General features: G+C 38.3%; 1 pseudogene; it reads left to right on the forward strand.

Annotated features, from left to right (window-relative positions):
- Window positions 1–4,552: 4,552 nt before the first annotated feature.
- Window positions 4,553–8,048, forward strand: LOC136154406 (E3 ubiquitin-protein ligase RLIM pseudogene; annotated as a pseudogene).
- The last annotated feature ends 15,092 nt before the right edge of the window (window positions 8,049–23,140 follow it).

Below are 23,140 nucleotides of genomic sequence, written 5' to 3' on the forward strand. Positions count from 1 at the left end.
GCTGGAGAAGGGATAGTCTTCTTCAGTACCCACTCCAGTATTCTTGAGCATCCCTTGTGGCTGAACTGGTAAAGAAACCACCTGTGATACCCAAGACCTGGGCTCGATCCCTGGGTTGGGAAACTCCCCTGGAGAAGGGAAAGGCTATCTGTCCAGTATTCTGGCCTGGAGAATTCCGTGGAGTACATAGTCCATGGGGTTGCAAAGAATTAGACACCACTGAGTGACTATCATACCTGAATGGTCTAGTGGTTTTCCCTACTTTCTTCATTTTAAGTCTGAATTTTGCAATGAATTCATGATCTCAGCCACATGATCTCTGGTTTGTTTTTGCTGACTGTATAGAGCTTCTCCATCTTTGGCTACAAAGAATATCATCAATCTGATTTCGGTATTGACCATCTGGTGATGTCCATGTGTAGAGTCATCACTTGTGTTGTTGGAAGAGTGTGTTTGCTATGAGCAGTGTGTTCTCTTGGCAAAACTCTGTTAACATTTCCCCTGCTTCATTTTGTAGTCCAAGGCCAAATTTGCCTGTTACACAAGATATCTCTTGACTTAGGCATCCTTAAAATCCCACGAGGGAGCTAACTGGTCACATAACATTATCTTACTCTTTATTAAGGTATCAGTGAAAGACATTTTAGTTCCCACCAGGGCCATTCTGTTTCTTAATATAAACCAAACGTTCACTGATACGTCACCTCAGCATATTTTCTCTTAATATAAGAATTAAATGAGGATTACTGGACCAAGGTATCAGAATAGATTGTATAATAAATGAAATGCATGTCAATATAAGGGCATTTTGAGAGGATCTCATGGTACAAAGATGTAAGAAATTTATCCACAATATTAACATTATATCGATATGTCATAACTACATTTTACTCATAATCAAATGAAAATGATTGCTCATTTCTTTCAACTTTACACAATTTCAATGCCTAATAAATATTTATTAAACTAACGAACGACAGAAATATTCTCTTTTCTTATTTTTCCATAAAAACTAAATCCAATTAAATTCATACTATATGAACATATTAATTTTATAGGCTGGACAAAAGCAAATAAGTTTTACATGGCAACTTAATTATAAATTATTTATTTTCTATACCAGGTTTTGACATTGAATTTCTATATTCTATTCCAATTGACATTGACATTTAAGACTAAGTTAAAGGCACACAGCATAATGATTTGAATTATGTTATGCAGTAAGAAATTTTCCCTTACCCATCTAGATTCTTCCAGCTGGTTTAAGAAGTAAAACTTCATGAGACAAATTAACTGGAAAAAAAATCAAAGTTTAAAAACATATGGCTGAAACCCTCAACTTAAATACCATCTTTAACTAAAGACAAAAGAGGATGTCATAGATAGCACTGGAAAGCAAAGTGATTCATATGACGACAGAAAAGGAAATGTTTGGCAAATGGGCCATGTAGACAATAGGACACAGAACTGTCTTAGATCTCGAGGCCCTGCTGTGTTTTCCCCACCACAACTAGCCATATTCTTTGTAGATATCTCTGGTGATTGCTCTATTGGGGAATAGGCCCTTTATCTAAAAGTTTTAGGCAGTTAGGAGCAAGGTCAAAGTTTCTTCTTTAGACTTTGGGCCTAGATTTTTTATTTTTTCCCAGCTTGACATAATCTATAAGCCAAAGAAACGTTTTGGGGTGGCAAGTTTCGTTCTCCTACACTTCCACATATCATGAAGTGATAACCATGATAAATTTAGCAAACATCTATCACCTCATATAGAGACAAAATAAATGAGAAATAATGTTTTTTTTTCCTTGTGATGAGAACTCTTAGGATTTACTCTTAACATCTTTCATACACAACATGCTTAATGTATATTACATTCCTATATTATTTATCCTGTAACTAGAAGAATGCACCTTTTGACCACCTTCATCCAACCCCCCCCCCCCCCCAACCTCTGGTAATCACAAATCTTATCTTTTTTTCTATGAGTTTGTTTGTCTTTTGAAGTATACTTGGCCTACAACACTACAACACTGTCTCTGGTGCACAACATAGTGATTAGATATTTCTGTATATTATAAAGTGATCACAAGCCTAGTTACCATCTGTCATCCTACAAAGATATTACATTGCTATTGCCTATATTCTCCACACTGTACATTTTATCCTTTCACTCCTTTATTTAACAACTGGAAGTTTGTACTAATTTCCCACACTTATTTCACTCATTCCCTGACCACCTCCCCTCTATCAAATTACTTTTTGACATCTAACTACATTAAAAGCTCTATGGACATGAATTTGAGCAAGCTCTGGTAAATGGTCAAGGACAGGGAAGCCTGGCATGCTGCAGGCCATGGGGTCACAACGAGTTGGACACGACTGAGCGACTTAACAACTACTACTACTATATCATCAACACTCATATCACTCTCCTATGACAACTATTATCAGCCTTCCAATCATAAGCTTATAGTTTTACAAATGAAATACATTGTTTCAAAGGTCTAAAAGTCCTAAGGCAAATATAGCTTCAGGTACTTCTCAATTTTTTTCTTTCTCAAATATCTTGTTCTCTCTCCATCTTTGCTTTCCTCTATTTATGCCAATTTTTCTCATTCTCGGTATATAACATAGCCACAAGAATCTTTAGGTTTGTATCTTACCAGCTTAGTAACCTCAGTGGAAAAGGATTTCTCCTTTTCACTAGATCTAGCTAACATTTCAGATTTAGCTCTTAAACATACTTTTGTTCACATGCTCATGCTTTGACCAATTACCATTACCAATTTGAGACATGCTGATGGAACATGGCTGTATCATGTATCCTTTCATTTAGCCATGGTAGTGAATTCAGCTAAACATAAACCAACTGGACTAATGCTGTAGAATGAGTTTTTCCACCACGAAAATCAGGATGCTATCAGCGCAAGTTGTTACGGGGACACTAAGCAAGAAAAATAAAATTCACTACTTGTTCTCAAAATATACTAAAACATCTTAATCAGTATCCTATTTCTTACATTTGGAAAATCAAAACTCTATTTACAGCTTGTGTCAGTTATCCTTTCTGAGATTAATTCTGTATTTCTACCCCTACACCAAAATTGTGGCCACAGATTCCCAAATAAGCCAAGGTCTTTCAAGTCTACTTTTTCTGACAGAGCCTTTCTCTACCAACACATAACTGCCATTTTCCATCTATAGAAACTGATAACTATATTTAAAGATTCAGATTTAAACATAATACCTCTGTGAAATGCCCATTAAATAAGTGTTGCACAATTCTCTGTACTTACACAATAAGACATATATAAATCTATTCTAAAATATACTGTATTGTGATAGTTTGTAGATGGTGTTTCCTACTCACTTGGGACTACAAACTGCTCCAACACTTCACGTATCTGTAGAGCTAGGAAAATAACTGACCCAGTTTATGTTGGATGGATTAATTATTAAATAAGACAAATTAAACAATCTCAAATTCAGCAACCAAATCTTGTCTTTACATGAATAATTTGAAAGGAAAACTCAAACAAGTGTTAAGTGGGGCTGATAGTATTAACGAGTCCAGAAATTCGCAGAGGTCTCCTTCAGGTAGCATTACAAATAAGCGTTCGTTTATTTTCACCAATAAATACAGCCATCCGGGTTGCACCAAGATACATGGAACAAAATTAGCAAAGTTGGTACTCAATACCGTAGGTAAAATAACTATTAGGGATCCATTTTTTAAAGTTCCTGTGATAATCTGGCTAGTTTCGTTTGCAAGAGACACAAGGACAAAAATGAAACCGAAAGCTTTTGCGGAAAAGAAATTCCCTGGATGAGCAGAAAAGCCTGCCCAAGTTTTGTATTTTCTGTTTGTTTGAAACAGGATTGAGGGGTCTTATAATCAAGATGAAGCAATTAAGAGTTAAAAGGGAGAGGACACATTGAAGAGAGTCAAAACCTGGTGAATTATCAAAAACTCTGAACTACTTTCTTAGTGAGAGTCTACGATCTGAGGAATTCCTGAGGAGAAAAGGCAGCGGTCCCGCGGCACCTGGAAATGAGGAAGGCTACATCTAAGGAGACTGACTTGGCATGGCATTTTGGAGCAGGTGTCACGTAAAATGTAGCGAATGAAAATGCCTTCTGAAAGTCTGAGAACAGGCTGTGGCGGGGCGGGGGGCGGGGGTGCGGGGGAAGAGTTTAAGGATGGGGCTTAGTACATTATAAACCCTCAGAAATACTGGCTGCTTTTGTCGAAATGAAACCCAACCTGAATCCAGTCCCTACTCAGTTACATAAGGAAGACAATGGATGCCTAGGCAAGGCCTCAGCAAGTTATGAGATAGAGGCTGATCTCGACTATTGCCTCACCAGAGACTACAGAGCTGAGGTGCCATAGCGGAGTAGCGGAGCAGCGGGGAACCAAGCCGGACCGTTATCTGACCGAACGTGTTCCGGTCGCTTCCGGGCGGAAGTGGAAGCTGATGAGAACTTGACTGGTTGTTGCGTTTAAGCACTATGTCATGAAATTCACATAATTTTCCACTTGTTCATCGAGATGGAAAGCTCAGATTCCGACGATGAAGAAGACAGAGATTCAGTCCGACGCAGAAGTCAGATAGACCGATTGGCTCGAGAAGATGATTACTACAGATTCGTAAGTGATCTGAGTGAAGAAGATTACATACTTATGAGGGACAACAATTTGCTCGGCCCGCTAGGTGAAAGTACGGAAGAAGAGTTGCTGAGAAGACTTCAATTAATAAAAGAAAACCCACCACAAAACTCAGATGAAAATACAGATATATTTCTCTTTGGGGGGAATAGGATGGGATGAAAAAGGAACTTAGCAGTTTTAAATAATCATTTCATAATAGTAAATAGTAAATATACAGAAGTGGCAGAAATTATTTGGTAAGGAAGTTCTCATAAAAAAAAAAAACCTGACATTTACTTGATTTGCGTGAGAACGCCAGAGATGGGTTTGTTTTGTTTTGTTTTTTCCTGATTCACATTTGGATTGTTTTAATTGGGAAACAGTGTAAAGTAGACTATTGGTTTTTGTTTGTTTTATGCTTTTGTACCTCAATGGAAAGTCCCTCCTATGTCCCAAATTATTTTCTGTATTGATGAAAGTGAAACTCACTCAGTCGCGTCCAGAATATTTGCAATCCCATGGACCCTACAGTCCAAGAATAATCAAGGCCAGAATACTGGAGTGGAGGGGATCTTCCCAACCCAGGGATAGATCCCAGGTCTCCCGCTTTCCAGGTGGATTCTTTATCAGCTGAGCCACAAGGGAAGCCCAAGCATACGGGAGTGGGTAGCCTATCCCTTCTCTAGCGCAGATCTTTCCTAATCAAACGGGGGTCTGCGGCACTGCAGGCAGATTCTTTACCAACTGAGTTATGAGGCAAGCCCTCTCTATCCATATACATGTGTTAAAAAAAAAAAAAGCAAAAAGAAATATTTTATATTCTAACCAAATAGTTCTCTCCTAGGGACTATTTTGCTCTCCCCCACCCTAGGGACATTTGACAATAGCTGGAGATATTTTTGGTTGTCACAGAGGGAGGCATGGGTGTTACTAGATCTAGTGGGCAGAGGCCAGGGATGCTACCAAATATGACACAATGCACACGGTAGCTCCCCAAAATAAGAATTGCCCAGTGCCAAAGTGTAAATAGTTCTAAGGCTGAGAAACCCTTCTGGAACCTCAGATCTGGTGCCTTCTTTCCCAGCGTGAAATAGAGGATTTCACTATATAATGAAGAGGATACTATAACACTTTGGTCTTGAATATGGTCTACATGTGCCATGCTAGGTTAAGTCTATTCATTTGATCTGACTTTCAGCTTAATGCCAATTAAAAACCTTGGTAATATTAAGAAGTATTCAAAATTCATATACTTTTAAACCTATAATCTTTGTTTATATTTGGGCAATAATCTTATATTGTAAAACAACTTATAGATTATCAAAAGCATATAAGAGCCTAGGAATAGTGATGTTGGAGACTAATGAGAATTAGACAATAATATCAATTGAATTAAAATACTAGCACCCTATGTTAACTGGTGTTTACCTTGTAGAATTCCTTTGGTGTTTTGACAGTAGACTGAAAAAAAAAATGTCTCTTGACTTGCCTCCCACAGTGGTATACAGGGCTGTGTATATGACGAAATATTGAAAAACAGACTTCCTTCAGATACCCTCTGAATTTATGTAGGATTAGTGTACTCTTTTTCAGATGAAATTAAAACTTCCCTGCCTTTACTTATAAATCTAGATAAGAAAGTTTTTAAAGTATCAACTCTGTAAATGTGAAATTAGTTGAAAGCATCTGAATGTTTAAGTTCTCATTTTTGTTTGCTTTTTAAACAAAGTTTCAGAGTGCTATTATATGGTGGTTCCAATATTGGTAGTTCTTTTATATCTCCTCCCCTCCATTTTTTTAATTAACAGATAGAGGAGATGCAAATGTGACAAGTGAACAAGAAGAAAGTCCATCTTGGAAACAAGAGAGCCCAATTAGTGCTAACAGTGATGAGCTCAGATTTGACCTACAAAGAAATCTTGACCCTGATGATGAGAACTCAAATCCAGAGAATGAATGTGTAGCTTCTGCAAAACTTCCCAGAAGAGAAGATATGGAAGACAGCCAAAGGCAAGTGGAAAGGACACAATCTGAGTCACTATTTACAAGACCATCTACACCAGAACAAGATATGACAGAAACATTAATGGAAGTCCCACCGACGAGAAGTCAGAGAAGACTAAGAAGTAGGAGCCCAGTCTATCGGAGAACCAGAGCAAGGACTGACAGTTGGTCACCTCCACATTCACTGTGGGAAAATTTTCAAAGAATTAATGAAGATATACCATCTCAGACTTTTAAGCAACCTCTCATAAGTGAGAATGAGAGATTTTCTATAACTGGCCATGAAGAAACTTTGAGACAGCAAATGCCTGGACATGAGTTGCAAAATAGGGATCTTATTGAAACTTCTAAAACTAGGAATGCTGTTCATGAAGAATGTTATTCAGATACAATGTGCAGTAGTGAATCTTGGGAAGTGATAGAAACAAATCCAACCACTCCCTTCAATCTTGAAGTAGGACCAGTTCATTATCAAGCATGTTCTCAGAGAGACAGCAGAGTTAGTAGAACTCAGTTAACATCTGACTCACCAAACAACACTACCACTGCAGAAAGTGAGCAAGAACTGAAGCCTATGTTTTCACATTCTGACGAGGCCAATGAGAATGCTTATGTCAGTACCATCGGAAATTCCGTTCATAGAAATTTAAATACTAGCTTAAGTGATACAACATCTGTTTCAACTCAGAGTACATTATGGCCGACAATGAGAGGATTTAGGAACTCAAGTAATCTTATGGACAGTGACAGTAATTTAGAGCATAGTGTCTCCCCTCCAAGTGAATACATAGAAAGGGCAGAGTCACCAAATGAAAGACAGGGACCCAGTGGTAGTGATAGTCGACCTGGTTCTGCTTCAAATGCTAGATATGATCCTGATTCAAGTTTAATAGTGATATCAGACTCAAGCCCCTATTTGATTTCCAGCTCTGCATCCAGTCCTATATTAATTTCTAGCTCAAATGATGAAGATTCAGAAACTAGCTCTCTGATCTTTGTAGGCAGTGAAGAAAGAAGCTTATCAACAGGCTTATCAGAGGCTGAGCAAGAAGGTGGACGAATGACCCCGATAATACTTGATGATAGTGACTCTGGGTCCTCCCTTAGTCTGGATCAGTTTTTCCTCCTAAATGGAGATGACCCATACGAACTTACAGGACTTACCAAAGCACAGATTGACAACTTGGCTTTGAGATCTTTTGGAGAGAATGAAGAATTTAAAGCCTGTAGCATTTGTATCACAGAATACATCGAAGGCAACATACTACGCATCCTACCTTGCTCCCATGAATTTCATGATCACTGCATTGATCACTGGCTGGCTGAGCACATAACCTGTCCGATTTGTCGTCGGCCAGTAGTGGATCCCTCTGAGGCAGGTAATTCCATGTGAGATCTGAATTGTCAGATATATAAAGTGTTACGGTTTGGACAACAGTCAGCTGCCTCATGTTCACTTTTAGAGTTATTTGTTTAAATATAACAATCTGAATCTATATGTAACAATCTGAACTGAATTACTTGTTCCTGAAGAAATTATTGAGCTTTCCCCAATTTCTGTTTCATAACGAAAGGAAATATTAAAAAGTCAAACAGTGTTGTTCTATCTGACAATAAAAATGAGTTACACACCATAGCAGTGCACTGAATTTCAATAGAAACGTAATATGTGCACTGGGTTGCAATATTCCTGATGCCATGAGAGAAATGTTCTAATATGATATAATCAATCCAGATAGATCCTAGTAGTATCATCTAGTCATATAAATCCCAGATATCTCTTGGCCCTGTTCAATCCTGGTTGTGCATGCAAAGAAACAGGAACCCAACTAAATAATTAAGAAGCAATTTAAGACTGCATTAGAGTCATTCACATAAAGAAGTCATGTTATTTTCATAGAACACCATAAAAAGCTTTGAAACCCTTCTCTTCCTATCTCCCTCCAGCAGTTTATCTCACCCTCCTAATACTACCTTAACGTTTCTCCTATTCCCCACTACCAATGTAGGAGTCAGAGTCCAACCAAAAGCTGATGGCACACTTTAAAAGAGTGATGGAATATCATTTAATGAGGAGACTAAAATGTGAAAATAATGAAGAGAAACCAAGAGATGATGAAGTACCCAGAGGGTAGCAACTGAGAAGCCAGTATTAGAACCACTAGGTTTGAAGGGACATAGAGAGATAGTAGTTCCTGCAACCCCAAATGTCTTAAGAGGTGTAGTAGAAGTCCACCCAGCAAGAGCTATAAGCTGAGAAAATGGCAGCCACTGCCAATCTAAAGTTTTGGAGAGGGTGCATCACAGAAATGAATACCCTTACCTTCTTTCCTCCTGACTTCTAATCTTTTGTCAGTAATTCACATTAGCCAAATCTAACCTGAAGGACTGATGCTGAAGCTGAAGCTCCAATACTTTGGCCACCTGATGGGAAGAACCGACTATTGGAAAAGACCCTATTGGCCAGTGCAAAAAATTTTGCTTAACCTTTTCCATCGTGATACAGGTGAGAGTACATCATATTACAACCTAAAGCAACAGTCATAACTTTGTACAATTGCAACATGTACAAATGCAGGTAGTGTTAAGTATAAAGATGCTCTAAAAATTTAAAGTTAGAAATATCATTGACCTTTATTTTCTATGTGAATTGCTGGTGGACACAGTATTTGCACATAACTATAAAATATAAATGGGGAGTAGTGGTGAAGTTTTTAAATTCACCTTTCAGCTAGCAGATTTTTCACACAGAAGATATCTGCATGGCCATACATGAAGACTTAGGTCAAACCTCTGAAACTGACATTAACTAATACTGAAATTTGTTGAATATTCTGATTTTTGTTAAGCATTTCTGATACCAGGTGTACTTCATCTACAGTGAGTAGAATAATTATAACAGTACTTGGTTTTCATGCTTTCCTAACAGGTTCCAGTCTTCCAAAGGATGATAATTGCTTAATTACTGCTTCAGTACATTCACATGCACCTTCTGTGGTTGACAGAATTCTAAGATGATGCCTATTGATCCTCAAAGTAGCCCCTCCCCTTGAGTACTGACCTGTAAATGTGATGGAGTATTGTTCCCATTGTTAGATTATGATAAACAGCACAGTTGACTGGGAAATTATACAGAGTGAGCATGTCCCTATCAGGTGACCACTTAAAAGGCACAGAGAGCACTTCTAATCCATATAAGATAGTTTATGCTCCTCTTTCCCTGCTCCCCTTTTATAAACCCAACTATATATCCTGGAAACAATATAAAACAACCAAATGTGAGCTCTGAAAGGTCTAAAGAAGAAGGTGAGTTGGCTAGGGACCCTTAGAATGACTGAGCAACTTCATGGTGGGGCACCTTATGACCTATACCAAGAAGAAATATGATCCAAATCCAGCATTTCCTCTCAACTTAGTAACAAGAAGTGGCTCTAATGGGCTCTTCTACCATCACATCAAATAGGAATTCCACAAATACCAAAAGAAACCTGCAGAAACTAGAAGGAGAAACAATGGATTTATCTTTTGAGGGTATGGGAGGATTCCTGGAAGAGATGTTACCTGAGAAAAAGAGGTGAAAAAGAAATTGCCAACTGAATAGGAGACATTTTTTAGCTTCTATTTCTATTCATTTCTCACAACAAAAGAAAAATTGACTAAAAAAAAAAAAAGGTATAAAAGCAACAACTCACTACAAATTCAAATACCCCTCCTCTATTTTCTTCTCCTTGTGTTCCTTTCACCCACCCAAATGCTTCAGTATGTAAGCTTTTCTCTCAAGACAATGGAGTCCACAGCATGGCCATCACAAATTTGAATGTTGACTAATAGGTGAAATTCCGAATGAATAATTATAGTCAGAGACTAAACAATCCTTGAAATCAAGTGAGAGAAACAGGGTTTGGCTTATCTGCTCTGAAATACTACCTGAAAGATTGAATCCATAAAGTTTCCGTATGTTTGAAAGCAAATTGAAGAGTAAACCCTGGGTCTTTATATGTACATGTGTGAGTAGTGTGTGTATGTGTGTGTGTTTTGAGTCATGAAATGTTGGGGAAAAACATGGTATGATGGAAAGGGAAATGGCACCAGAAACATGGGTTTAAAATTCTATACCCATCACTCTCTTGCCATGAAACCTTAAAAACTCATTTAATGACCCACTTAATGCTTTTTCATTTGAAAAAGAATGGGACTTTTTCCAGCTATAAAGTTTGATGATTACATGGTCACTTTTAGTTTCATCTGTTTTAGACTGAAAGTGAAAGTGTTAATTGTTCAGTCATGTCTCCGACTCTCTGCAAGCCCGCTAGGCTACTCTGTCCATAGAACTCTCCAGGCAAGGATACTGGAGTGGGTTGCCATATCCTCCTCCAGGGGATCGTCCCTTCCCAGGAATTGAACCCGTGTCTCCCGCGTTTCAGGCAGATTCTTTACTCTCTGAGCCACCAGGGAAGCCCCTTTAAAGACAACCCATCTAAATAAACTCTCAGCTATTTCTAAATTTCCAAGTATATACAGATAGCTGATTACTTATGACCTCTCACTGACAGGCCTATTCCACTCAGATAAAGCCAACTATACTACAGAAATGTACTCAATCTGTCTGGGATACAGAACTAAATATCTATCCACTCACTGTGTGAGTATATACACTTAATAAAATGTTCTGTAGTAATGATGACTGTGGTCTTTAGTGTCCCATGAACCTAAATATGTTGGTTAATAAGTTAAGTTAGTTGCTCAGTCGTGTCTGACTCTTTGCAACCCCATGGACTGTTGCCTGCCAGGCTCCACATACATGGAATTTTCCAGGCAAGAATACCAGAGTGGGTTGCCATTTCCTTCTCCAGGAGATCTTCCTGAACCAGGGATTGAACCCAGACCTCCAGCATTGCAGGGCAATTTTTACCATCTGAGCCACCAAATACGTTGGTTAAAGAAGTAAAATGTAGATTCCACTGTTTGTCATTTACATGTAACTGATTTTTATGAAGGTTACTGATAGAAAAATATGTTTCTGCCGATAGTACTTATATCCTGTGCTTAGTCACTCAGTCGTGTATGACTCTTTGCGACCCCATGGACTGTAGCCTGCCAGGCTCCTCTGTCCATGGGGATTCTCCAGGCAAGAATACTGGAGTGGGTTGCCATGCCCTCCTCCAGGGAATCTTCCCAACCCAGGGATGGAACCCAGGTCTCCTGCAATGCAAGTGGATTCTTTACCATCTGAGCCACCACGGAAGCCCCTATCTATCCATCAAAAGTGAAAGTCATTATTTTGTCAAGATCTGATTCCTGATAGTCACTTACTTAGCACTGCCCAGTAAATTTTCAATATTAGGATTCTTTATGGATATATTCATGATACTTTTATTTTCACCTTTTATATTTGTATCCACAAAGTTCTATTTTCACAACACGTGCATATGAATATTTGTGGATCATTTTAATGCATCTTTCATAATCTCAAAATCTCTTTCAAGACCCGTTTGCTATGAAGAGGCCTTACCTCTTAAATAGCCTCTTAAATAGATGATTTATTTTCATATTTGAAGTGAATATTTATTTTCATATTTGCAGATGAAAAAGTTTCATGTTTATGAAAGAAACCATGTCACCTTATATAGACACCCATGCACAGAAAAATCTGTATGTGTTACACACACACATATATAGTCATATATATATGCATATATTTATGTGTGTATATATTGTGCATATATATGTGTGTATGTGTGTATATGTATTGTCATTTTTCCACTCACCCATACATACATCTATTGATCTATCTAGATATTTTCCAACACATAATATCCTTAAAAAGATAAGACAGGATCAGAGTATCATAGAAATTTAGAGCCCAAAAGATCCTTAGAGATAATTTAAAAACAAAGAATGTTTTTCTCAGAGACGTAAATCTCCAAGACAGTACCAGTAGAAAGAACTCAGCTGGAATCTAATCCCCATGTCCCAACTACAAGTTCAGCTTCCATCCCTCCACACTACACTGTCTTTTGCACAAATATTTGGTATATAGATGGATAGATACTGAACCTGAGAATAAAGTGTCAGCGCTGAAACTATTTTCTGTACTGAACATCCTGCTGTCAACTAGATTCTCGTTTCAGTTTTGAAGTCTTCTCATGGTTCCTGTCAGTCCCAACCCTTCCTAGGTATTTTCACATGTAATCAACAGGAGGAGAACTTTCTGTCAGACATCAATCAGTTCTTTAAACCACAATTATCTGTTAAAATACTGTTTTTAAGCCAGAAAAAAATGGATGTATCAAACACAGCTTTGCTCACAGACACATACACACACACAAATTACAAATAGTATTCGACTGCTCTATCTTCAGGCTATTCAATAACTAGATAAATGAAATATTCTTTCTGTTAACATTTTTTTTTACTATACCAAGGCATATACACTAGTTGTTTCTTGCAGTCTCTGCCTAATGCAACTAAATTTGCAATAGAGTTAATCACTGGCACAGACGAATATTTTAAGAGATTTCTCCTCTAGTAAGAAATCTATCTTTTTTCCAAGCAAAGGGCGTTTACCCACTCCATCATCCTCAACTGAAGTCATTTCATGATTTCCTTCATTTCTCTGTTTTCTACTCTTGTACTCCCCATAGACAAGCTCATTTCTGATGACCTTTCAGACTATGACTATTGGGAGTAGTAGAGAGACAGTTTACAGTTGAAACAGAGTTTGTAGACAGTTACTTTCTATGTTGTTATGAAGTTACTCTAAGCTTCTCTAATAATACATTACAAAGAAACCATGCAAATGGTTCAGATGTGCACATGGAGATTATTAACTACGAAGCATCCATATTTCTTAAAAAAAAAAAAAAAAAAGACTGACTCACTCAGAATATATGGAAATACAGATAAGGTAGGTGGACTGGAGTGTATGTCAGTATCAAGACAGCACTAGGAGAAAATCATAATTTGAAAAGATACATGCACCCCTATGTTCACTGCAGCACTATATACGATTGTCAAGACATGGAAGCAACCTAGTGTCCACTAACCAATGAGTGGATAAAGAAGGTGTGGCTTATATACACACACACATATACAATGGAATATTCCTCAGCACTATAAACAATGAAATATTTCTTTTTCTGCTCTGATTGCTGTGGCCAACACTTCCAAAACTATGTTGAATAGTAGTGGTGAGAGTGGGCACCCTTGTCTTGTTCCTGACTTTAAGGGAAAAGCTTTCAATTTTTCACCATTGAGGATAATGTTTGCTGTGGGTTTGTCATATATAGCTTTTATTATGTTGAGTTATGTTCCTTCTATGCCTACTTTCTGGAGAGTTTTTATCATAAATGGGTGTTGAATTTTGTCAAAGGCTTTTTCTGCATCTATTTGAGATAATCATATGACTTTTATCTCTCAATTTGTTAATGTGGTGTATTACATTGATTGATTTGTGGATATTAAAGAACCGTTGCATTCCTGGGATAAAGACCACTTGATCATGATGTATGATCTTTTACATATGTTGTTGGATTCTGTTTGCTAGAATTTTGTTAAGGATTTTTGCATCTACATTCATCAGTGATATTGGCCTGTAGTTTTCTTTTTTTGTGGCATCTTTGTCTGATTTTGGTATTAGGGTGATGGTGGCATCATAGAATGGGTTTGGAGTTCGCCTTCTTCTGCAATTTTCTGGAAGAGTTTGAGTAGGATAGGTGTTAGCTCTTCTCTAAATTATTGGTAGAATTCAGCTGTGAAGCCATCTGGTGCTTCGCTTTTGTTTGCTGGAAGATTTCTGATTACAGTTTTGATTTCCGTGCTTGTGATGGGTCTCTTAAGATCTATTTCTTCCTGGTTCAGTTTTGGAAAGTTATACTTTTCCAAGAATTTGTACATTTCGTCCAAGTTGTCCATTTTATTGGCGTATAGTTGGTGATAGTAGTCTCTTATGATCCTTCATATTTCAGAGTTGCCTGTTCTGATCTCTCCATTTTCATTACTAATTTTGTTGATTTGGTTTTTCTTCCTTTGTTTCTTGATGAGTCTGGTTAACAGTTTGTCAATTTTATTTACCTTTTCAAAAAACCCTCTTTTAGCTTTGTTGACTTTTGCTATGGTCTCTAAAAGGAATGTGGACAGGAAAAGAAATAAAACTCTCACTGTTTGCAGATGACATGATCCTCTACATAGAAAACCCTAAAGATTTTATCAGGAAATTACTAGAGCTAAGCAATGAATACAGTAATGTTGCAGGATATAAAATTAACACACAGAAATCCCTTGCATTCCTGTACATTAACAATGAGAAAACAGAAAAAGAAATTAAGGAAACAATATCATTCACCATTGCAACAAACAGAATAAAATACTTAGGAGTATATCTACCTAAAGAAACGAAAGACCTACACATAGAAAACTACAAAACACTGATGAAAGAAATCAAAGAGGGCACAAATAGATGGAGAAATATACCGTGTTCATGGTTGGGAAGAATCAATATTGTCAAAATAACTATATTACCCAAAGCAATCTATAGATTCAACGCAATCCCTATCAAGTTACCAACAGTATTATTCACAGAACTAGAACAAATAATTCCACAATTTGTATGGAAATACAAAAAACCTTGAATAGCCAAAGCAATCTTGAGAAAGAAGAATGAAACTGCAGGAATAAACCTGTCTGACTTCAGGCTCTACTACAAAGCCACAGTCATCAAGACAGTATGGTACTGGCACAAAGACAGAAATATAGATCAATGGAACAGAATAGAAAGCCCAGAGACAAATCCACATACCTATGGACACCTTATCTTTGACAAAAGAGGCAAGGATATACAATGGAAAGACGACATCCTCTTTAACAAGTGGTGCTGGGAAAACTGGTCAGCCACTTGTAAAAGAATGAAACTAGAACACTTCCTAACACCATACACAAAAATAAACTCAAAATGGATTAAAGATCTAAATGTAAAAACAGAAACTATAAAACTCTTAGAGGAGAACATAGGCAAAACACTCTCTGACATACATCACAGCAGGATCCTTTATGAACCACCTCCCAGATTGGAAATAAAAGCAAAAATTAATGGGATCTAATTAAACTTAAAAGTTTTTGCACAACAAGGGAAACTATATGCAAGGTGAAAAGACAGCCTTCAGAATGGGAGAAAATAATAGAAAATGAAGCAACAGACAAAGGATTAATCTCAAAAATATACAAGCAACACCTGCAGCTCAATTCCAGAAAAATAAATGACCCAATCAAAAAATGGGCCAAAGAACTAAACAGACATTTCCCCAAGGAAAATATACAGATGGTTAACAAACACATCAAAAGATGTTCAGCATCAGTCATTACCCGAGAAATACAAATCAAAACCACAATGAGGTACCATTACACGCCAGTCAGGATGGCTGCTGTCCAAAAGTCTACAAGCAATAATTGCTGGAGAGGGGGTGGAGAAAAGGGAACCCTCTTCCACTGTTGGTGGGAATGCAAACTTGTACAGCCACTATGGAGAACAGTGTGGAGATTCATTAAAAAACTGGAAGTAGAACTGCCATATGACCCAGCAATTCCACTTCTGGGCATACACACCAAGGAAACCAGATCTGAAATAGACACGAGCACCTCAATGTTCATCGCAGCACTGTTTATAATTGCCAGGACATGGAAGCAACCGAGATGCCCATCAGCAGACGAATGGATAAGGAAGCTGTGGTACATATACACCATGGAAGATTACTCAGCCATTAAAAAGAATTCATTTGAATCAGTTCTAATGAGATGGATGAAGCTGGAGCCCATTATACAGAGTGAAGTAAGCCAGAAAGATAAAGACCAATACAGTATACTAACTCATATACATGGAATTTTAAAAGATGGTAATGATAACCCTATATGCAAAACAGAAAAAGAGACACAGATGTACAGAACAGACTTTTGGACTCTGTGGGAGAAGGTAAGAGTGGGATGTTCTGAGAGAATAGCATTGAGACAAGTATACGATCAAGGGTGAAACAGATCACCAGCCCAGGTTGGATGCATGAGACAAGTGCTCAGGGCTGGTGCACTGGGAAGACCCAGAGGGATGGGATGGGGCAGGGAGGTGGGAGGGGGGATCGGGATGGGGAACACATGTAAATCCATGGCTGATTCATGTAAATGTATGACAAAAACCACTACAATATTGTAAAGTAGTTAGCCTACAATTAATAAAAATAAATGAAAAAATAAATAAATATAAAGAATGAAATAGTGATATCTGCAGTAACATGGATGGACATAGAGTGAGATTATCACACTAAGTGACATAAGCCAAAGACAAATATAATTTGATGTTGCTTATATGTGGAATGTAAAAAAAAAAAAAAAAAAAATGATAGAAATGAACTTAAATACCAAGCAGAGATAAACCTACAGATGTAGAAAACAAACTCATGGTTAAAATTACTTTGATTCATAATGAAAGGATGTTAGAAAATAACAATAAGACCCAACACTATGTTTAGCAATCCTATATGAAGTTACACCCCACAAAATGTCTCCTGTTCATTGCTTCCTTGTTAAACTGTGACACTTTGGGCAACACTGCAGACTCTTGTGTAGACATTTTGAAAGCCTGCAAAGTGTCACAGAAGAGCATGTGCAACTTTGATGTTACTGGGGTTGAGAGAAGCCGTGCATGCATGCTCAGTTACTCAGGCATGTCCAACTACTTGCAACCCCATGGACTGTAGCCAGCCAGGCTCCTCTGTCCATGGGATTTCCCAGGCAAGAATACTGGAGTGGGTTGCCATGCCCTTCTCCAGAGGATCTTCCCAACCCAAAGATTGTGCTACAGGAGGATTCTTTACCATTGAGCCACCTCAGAGATATTTCTGACCTTAAGCAGAAGACACCTTTACATATAATATCATGTTTACTTTATTTATTTTACAAAGAATGTCATCTGGTGTTTACTGCAACCCATTTATTTAGTTATCATTGCATTTTACAAATGATTAAACTAAAACTGAGAGATTAAACTCAATGTCACATGCTCATGAGTGGGGAAGATCAGAATCCAGTTCAATAGCCTTTGAATTTTTCACTATAGAGTAGGACCATAGTTCTACTAACCAGGTATTCACTGAGTTTCTACTGTGCATAGCATTTGGTGTTAGGCATTAGGAAGCACATAATGATGCCGAGTTCTTGCATCATTACAGTTTACAATCTAGCAGAAGACAAGTACACATTGTTCTATTTAAGAGTCTAAAAGGAAATAACTTAGGAAGATGAGAGAGAGCAAATAGTTATGCAAACAGGAGTTTTACAGGTCATCTTGAAGGACATTGTATTTAATACAGGACTGGAAGAGTACATACCATTTCTCTAATTATCTTGAAGAGATCTCTAATCTTTCCCATTTCTATGGATCATAGAAAAAGCAAGAGAGTTCCAGAAAGACATCTATTTCAGTTTTATTGACTATGCCAAAGTTTTTGACTGTGTGCATCACAATAACCTGTGGAAAATTCTGAAAGAGATGGGAATACCAGACCACCTGGCCTGCCTCTTGAGAAACCTGTATGCAGGTCAGGAAGCAACAGTTATAACTGGACATGGAACAACAGACTGGTTCCAAATAGGAAAAGGAGTACGTCAAGGCTCTATACTGTCACCCTGCTTACTTAACTTATATGCAGAGAACATCATGAGAAATGCTGGGCTGGAAGAAGCACAAGCTGGAATCAAGATTGCCGGGAGAAATATCAATAACCTCAGATTTGCAGACGACACCACTCTTATGGCAGAAAGTGAAGAGGAACTAAAAAGCATATTCATGAAAGTGAAAGAGGAGAGTGAAAACGTTGGCTTAAAACTCAATATTCAGAAACTAAGATCATAGCATCTGGTCCCATCACTTCATGGCAAATAGATGGGGAAACAGTGGAAACAGTGTCAGACTTTATTTTTGGGGGGCTCCAAAATCACTGCAGATGGAGATTGGAGCCATGAAATTAAAAGACACTTACTCCATGGAAGCAAAGTTATGACCAACCTGGATAGCATATTAAAAAGCAGAGACATTACTTTGCCAACAAAAGTCCATCTAATAAAGGCTATGGTTTTTCCAGTAGTCATGTATGGATGTGAGAGTTGGACGGTGAGGAAACCTGAGAGCCAAAGAATTGATGCTTTTGAACTGTGGTGTTGGAGAAGACTCTTGAGAGTCCCTTGAACTGCAAGAAGATCCAACCAGTCCATCTGAAAGTAGATCGGTCCTGGGTGTTCACTGGAAGGACTGATGTTGAAGCTGAAACTCCAATACTTTGGACACCTCATGCGAAAAGTTGACTCACTGGAAAAGACGCTGATGCTGGGAGGGATTGGGGGCAGGAGGAGAAGGGGACGACAGAGGATGAGATGGCTGGATGGCATCACCGAATCGATACACATGGGTTTGGGTAGACTCCAGGAGTTGGTGATGGACAGGGAGGCCTGGCGTGTTGCAATTCATGGGGTCGCAAACTATGAATTTACACAGCTCCTTAAACTTCTAAGCTGTGAACGGAGAGTGAATTTATGCCCCATGATTTAATAGGCACATATAGACAAAGGGTTTTCTCCATCAGTTACAGTTTTAGTTTTAATTGCTTTCCAGTCTAGAATTTAGACAATACCTTAGCCCTGAAAGATACTTAAATATTGGCATATTATTATTAAGACTAATATTAGGGTAGAAAACTTGAAATTATAGCTGAAACTCCAATACTTTGGCCACCCAAGGCAAAGAGCTGACTCATTTCAAAAGACGCTGATGCTGGGAAAGATTGAGAGCAGGAGGAGAAGGGGAAGACAGAGGATAAGATGGTTAGATGGCCTCACCGACTTGATGGACATGGGTTTAGGTGGACTCTGGGAGTTGGTGATGGACAGGGAGGCCTGGCGTGCTGTGGTTCATGGGGTCGCAAAGAGTCGGACGTGAATGAGCGACTGAATTGAACTGAATTCTTTTTGAAAAGTTAATGTGATACATTAATATGACTCCACACTAAACTTTCAGGACTTCAGAAGGAAAAATGCAAAATATGGCACAAAATTCAGAAGACATGTGAAATATTTATATTTAAAACCACTTTATTGGGGTCTAAGTGACACATAAAAAGCTGTATATAATTAATGTACAGAAAGCAATACGTTTGGAGATAGGTATAAAGCCATGGGACAATCAACGAACATGAACATATTCATCACCTCCCAAAGTTTCCTTCTGTCCCCTTTGTTATTATTTTATGTGTGTAGTAAGAAATCTTGAACACTAAACAGACATTTCTCCAAAGAAGACATACAGATGGCTAACAAACACATGAAAAGAGACTCAACATCACTCATTATCAGAGAAATGCAAATCAAAACCACAATGAGGTACCATTACATGCCAGTCAGGATGGCTGCAATCCAAAAGTCTACAAGCAATAAATGCTGGAGACGGTGTGGAGAAAAGGGAACCCTCTTACACTGTTGGTGAGAATGCAAACTAGTACAGCCACTATGGAAAACAGTGTGGAGATTTCTTTAAAAACTGGAAATAGAACTGCCATATAACCCAGCAATACCTCTACTGGGCATACACACTGAGGAAACCAGATCTGAAAGAGACACGTGCACCCCAATGTTCATCGCAGCACTATTTATAATTGCCAGGACATGGAAGCAACCTAGATGCCCATCAGCAGATGAATGGATAAGGAAGCTGTGGTACATATACACCATGGAATATTACTCAGCCATTAAAAAGAATTCATTTGAATCAGTTCTAATGAGATGGATGAAACTGGAGCCCATTATGCAGAGTGAAGTAAGTCAGAAAGATAAAGAACATTACAGCATACTAACACATATATATGGAATTTAGAAAGATGGTAACGATAACCCTATACGCAAAACAGAAAAAGAGACACAGAAGTACAGAACAGACATTTGAACTCTGTGAGAGAAGTTGAGGGTGGGATGTTTCCAAAGAACAGCATATATGTTATCTATGGTGAAACAGATCACCAGCCCAGGTGGGATGCATGAGACAAGTGCTCGGGCCTGGTGCACTGGGAGGACCCAGAGGAAACGGGTGAAGAGGGAGGTGGGAGGGGGGATCGGGATGGGGAATACGTGTAACTCTATGGCTGATTCATATCACTGTATGACAAAACCCACTGAAATGTTGTGAAGTAATTAGCCTCCAACTAATACAAAAAAAATCTTGAACATATAATCTGTTCTTTTCAAAAATGTTAAGTATACAATACTGTATTCTTAGCTATAAGTGCTATGTTGTAAAATAGATCTTCAGAAGGTATTTAACTTACATAACTGAAACTTTCTACGCTTAACCATGACCTACCACGTTTCCACTACCCCCAGCCCCTGGCAACCACCATTCAACTCTGCTTCTATGAGGTTGACTCTTTTAGATTCCACATATGAGTGAGATCATATATTAATCAGTTCAGCTCGGTTCAGTTGCTCAGTTGTGTCCAACTCTTTGCAACCCCATGGACTGCAGCACGCCATCACCAACTCCTGGAGTTTACTCAAACTCATGTCCATCACCAGCTCCCAGAGTTTACTCAAACTCATGTCCATTGAGTCGGTGATGCCATCCGACCATCTTATCCTCTGTCATCCCCTTCTCCTCCCGCCATAGTATTCATCTTTCTGAGAAATTGTTATTCTAGTTCTATACCAGAGAAGGTAATAGTCTATTGCACATAATTTGAGATTGAAATGAGAAAAGTAATGAATGGACAAAAGTTTTTAACTAATACAACACACTTTCTATTATTCTGGTTGAAACCCATTTACAAATACTACTGTGTATTTCAACTGGATGAGAAAGATGCATTTCAACATTGTCCCCATTGGTTTTGTTATCTATGACCATGAAAATTTCAGCATGTATAAGAAACACATGACTTGAGAGTTGGGAGGCTTCTTAAAATGCATATTCCTGGCCCTGTTTCCAGAGATTCTTAATTAGTTGGTAAAGGTTAGGAACCACAACTCTGCGTTTCCTGAACTCTGTTAGAGATTCTGACACAGTAATTCCTCACACAACACTTTGCAAAGTTCTGCCTTAAGTAAGGAAGTTTCTGGATTTTGATTTATACAGAATGCTCTTGCTTTGTACTTATCATACTGTGTAGTTATTAATATTATCTCTTTTTTCCTCAAAAGTTTAGTGGCTTAGAGACAAACACTATTAGTCTTAGGACACAAGGACATCTTTAGGTTATTCATAAGTTAAAAGGTTCTCTAGAATTTAGGCCAACTCAGGAACCAGAGAAGCAGTTGGCACTTTGGAAAATGTGGGGCTAAAACAACCTGATGCAGTTATGGAACTATCTACTCTTTCAGAAGTACAAAAACTACTGCCACTTTCTTCTTGGAATGTGCGTGCGTGCGTGCCAAGTTGCGTCAGTTGTGTCTGACTCTTTGCGACCCCTATGGACTGTAGCCAGCCAGGCTTCTCAGTCCGTGGGATTCTCCAGGCAAGAATACTGGAGTGAGTTGCCATGCCCTCCTCTAGGAGATTTTCCCGACCCAAGGATTCAATTCGCACCTTTTATGTCTCCTTCAGGAAAGTTCTTTACCACTAGTGCCACCTGGGATACACTGTGCCAAAAAGACCTAAGTAAACCTCTTAAAACTGCTCAAATTGGTCTCAGCATGTCCCCACACTCCTGGAATTTGACTTGATCTGAGCAAGCCCTTCATATGTGGAAATTAGAAGAGCCATCTGAATTTCAATGTTCCATTTCTGGTTTTCACCTGTTTTCATCACATCTTTAAGCTTTACTGCCTTACAAGAAAAATTCTTCCACATAGGAGTCAGGGTACAATTTAATATGATTTCTCCATCCCAGCAATCCTATTCTAATCCCAAGAAATCGCAAGTGCTTTGAAATTAGTGCAATGTACATGTTAACTCATATCTGTCCTCATCATTATAAGGACAAGTTCTATGTCTATATAAATAAACAATAATATTGCTCAAATATCTGCACATGGTATTATGATTAATAAAAACAACTGTATGTGATGTGTTTCACATTGCCCACAACGGCGGGGGGAGGGGGGGAGCACATAATTTTTTAAATTCTCAGTAAATGCCTCACATCCCATCTCATTGTAAGAACATCTTTCTTTTTCCCCTAACACCACAATAAAGCCAAAATGTTTCCAGAGAGCTTTGATTCTTATCAAATGGTAAGTATTGGTAGCTGTCGCCCAGTATGGAACAGAAACTACTATGTGACAGGGGCACTCTGTGTCTACAACTGGCAGTTAGTAGCCCAGAGTGAAGGCATATTCCAGTGAACATCTTGGGGATCCAAATTGGTCCTTTGCCTTATGATTGCTTTCCCTATCACCCGAGACTGGTCCTTTCAAGTTTATTCAAGTCTAGCCTCACTGAGAGCGTGCTCAGCCATGGAGTAT

Source organism: Muntiacus reevesi, chromosome X (assembly GCF_963930625.1).
Source record: "Muntiacus reevesi chromosome X, mMunRee1.1, whole genome shotgun sequence".
NCBI classification, from domain to species: domain Eukaryota; kingdom Metazoa; phylum Chordata; class Mammalia; order Artiodactyla; family Cervidae; genus Muntiacus; species Muntiacus reevesi.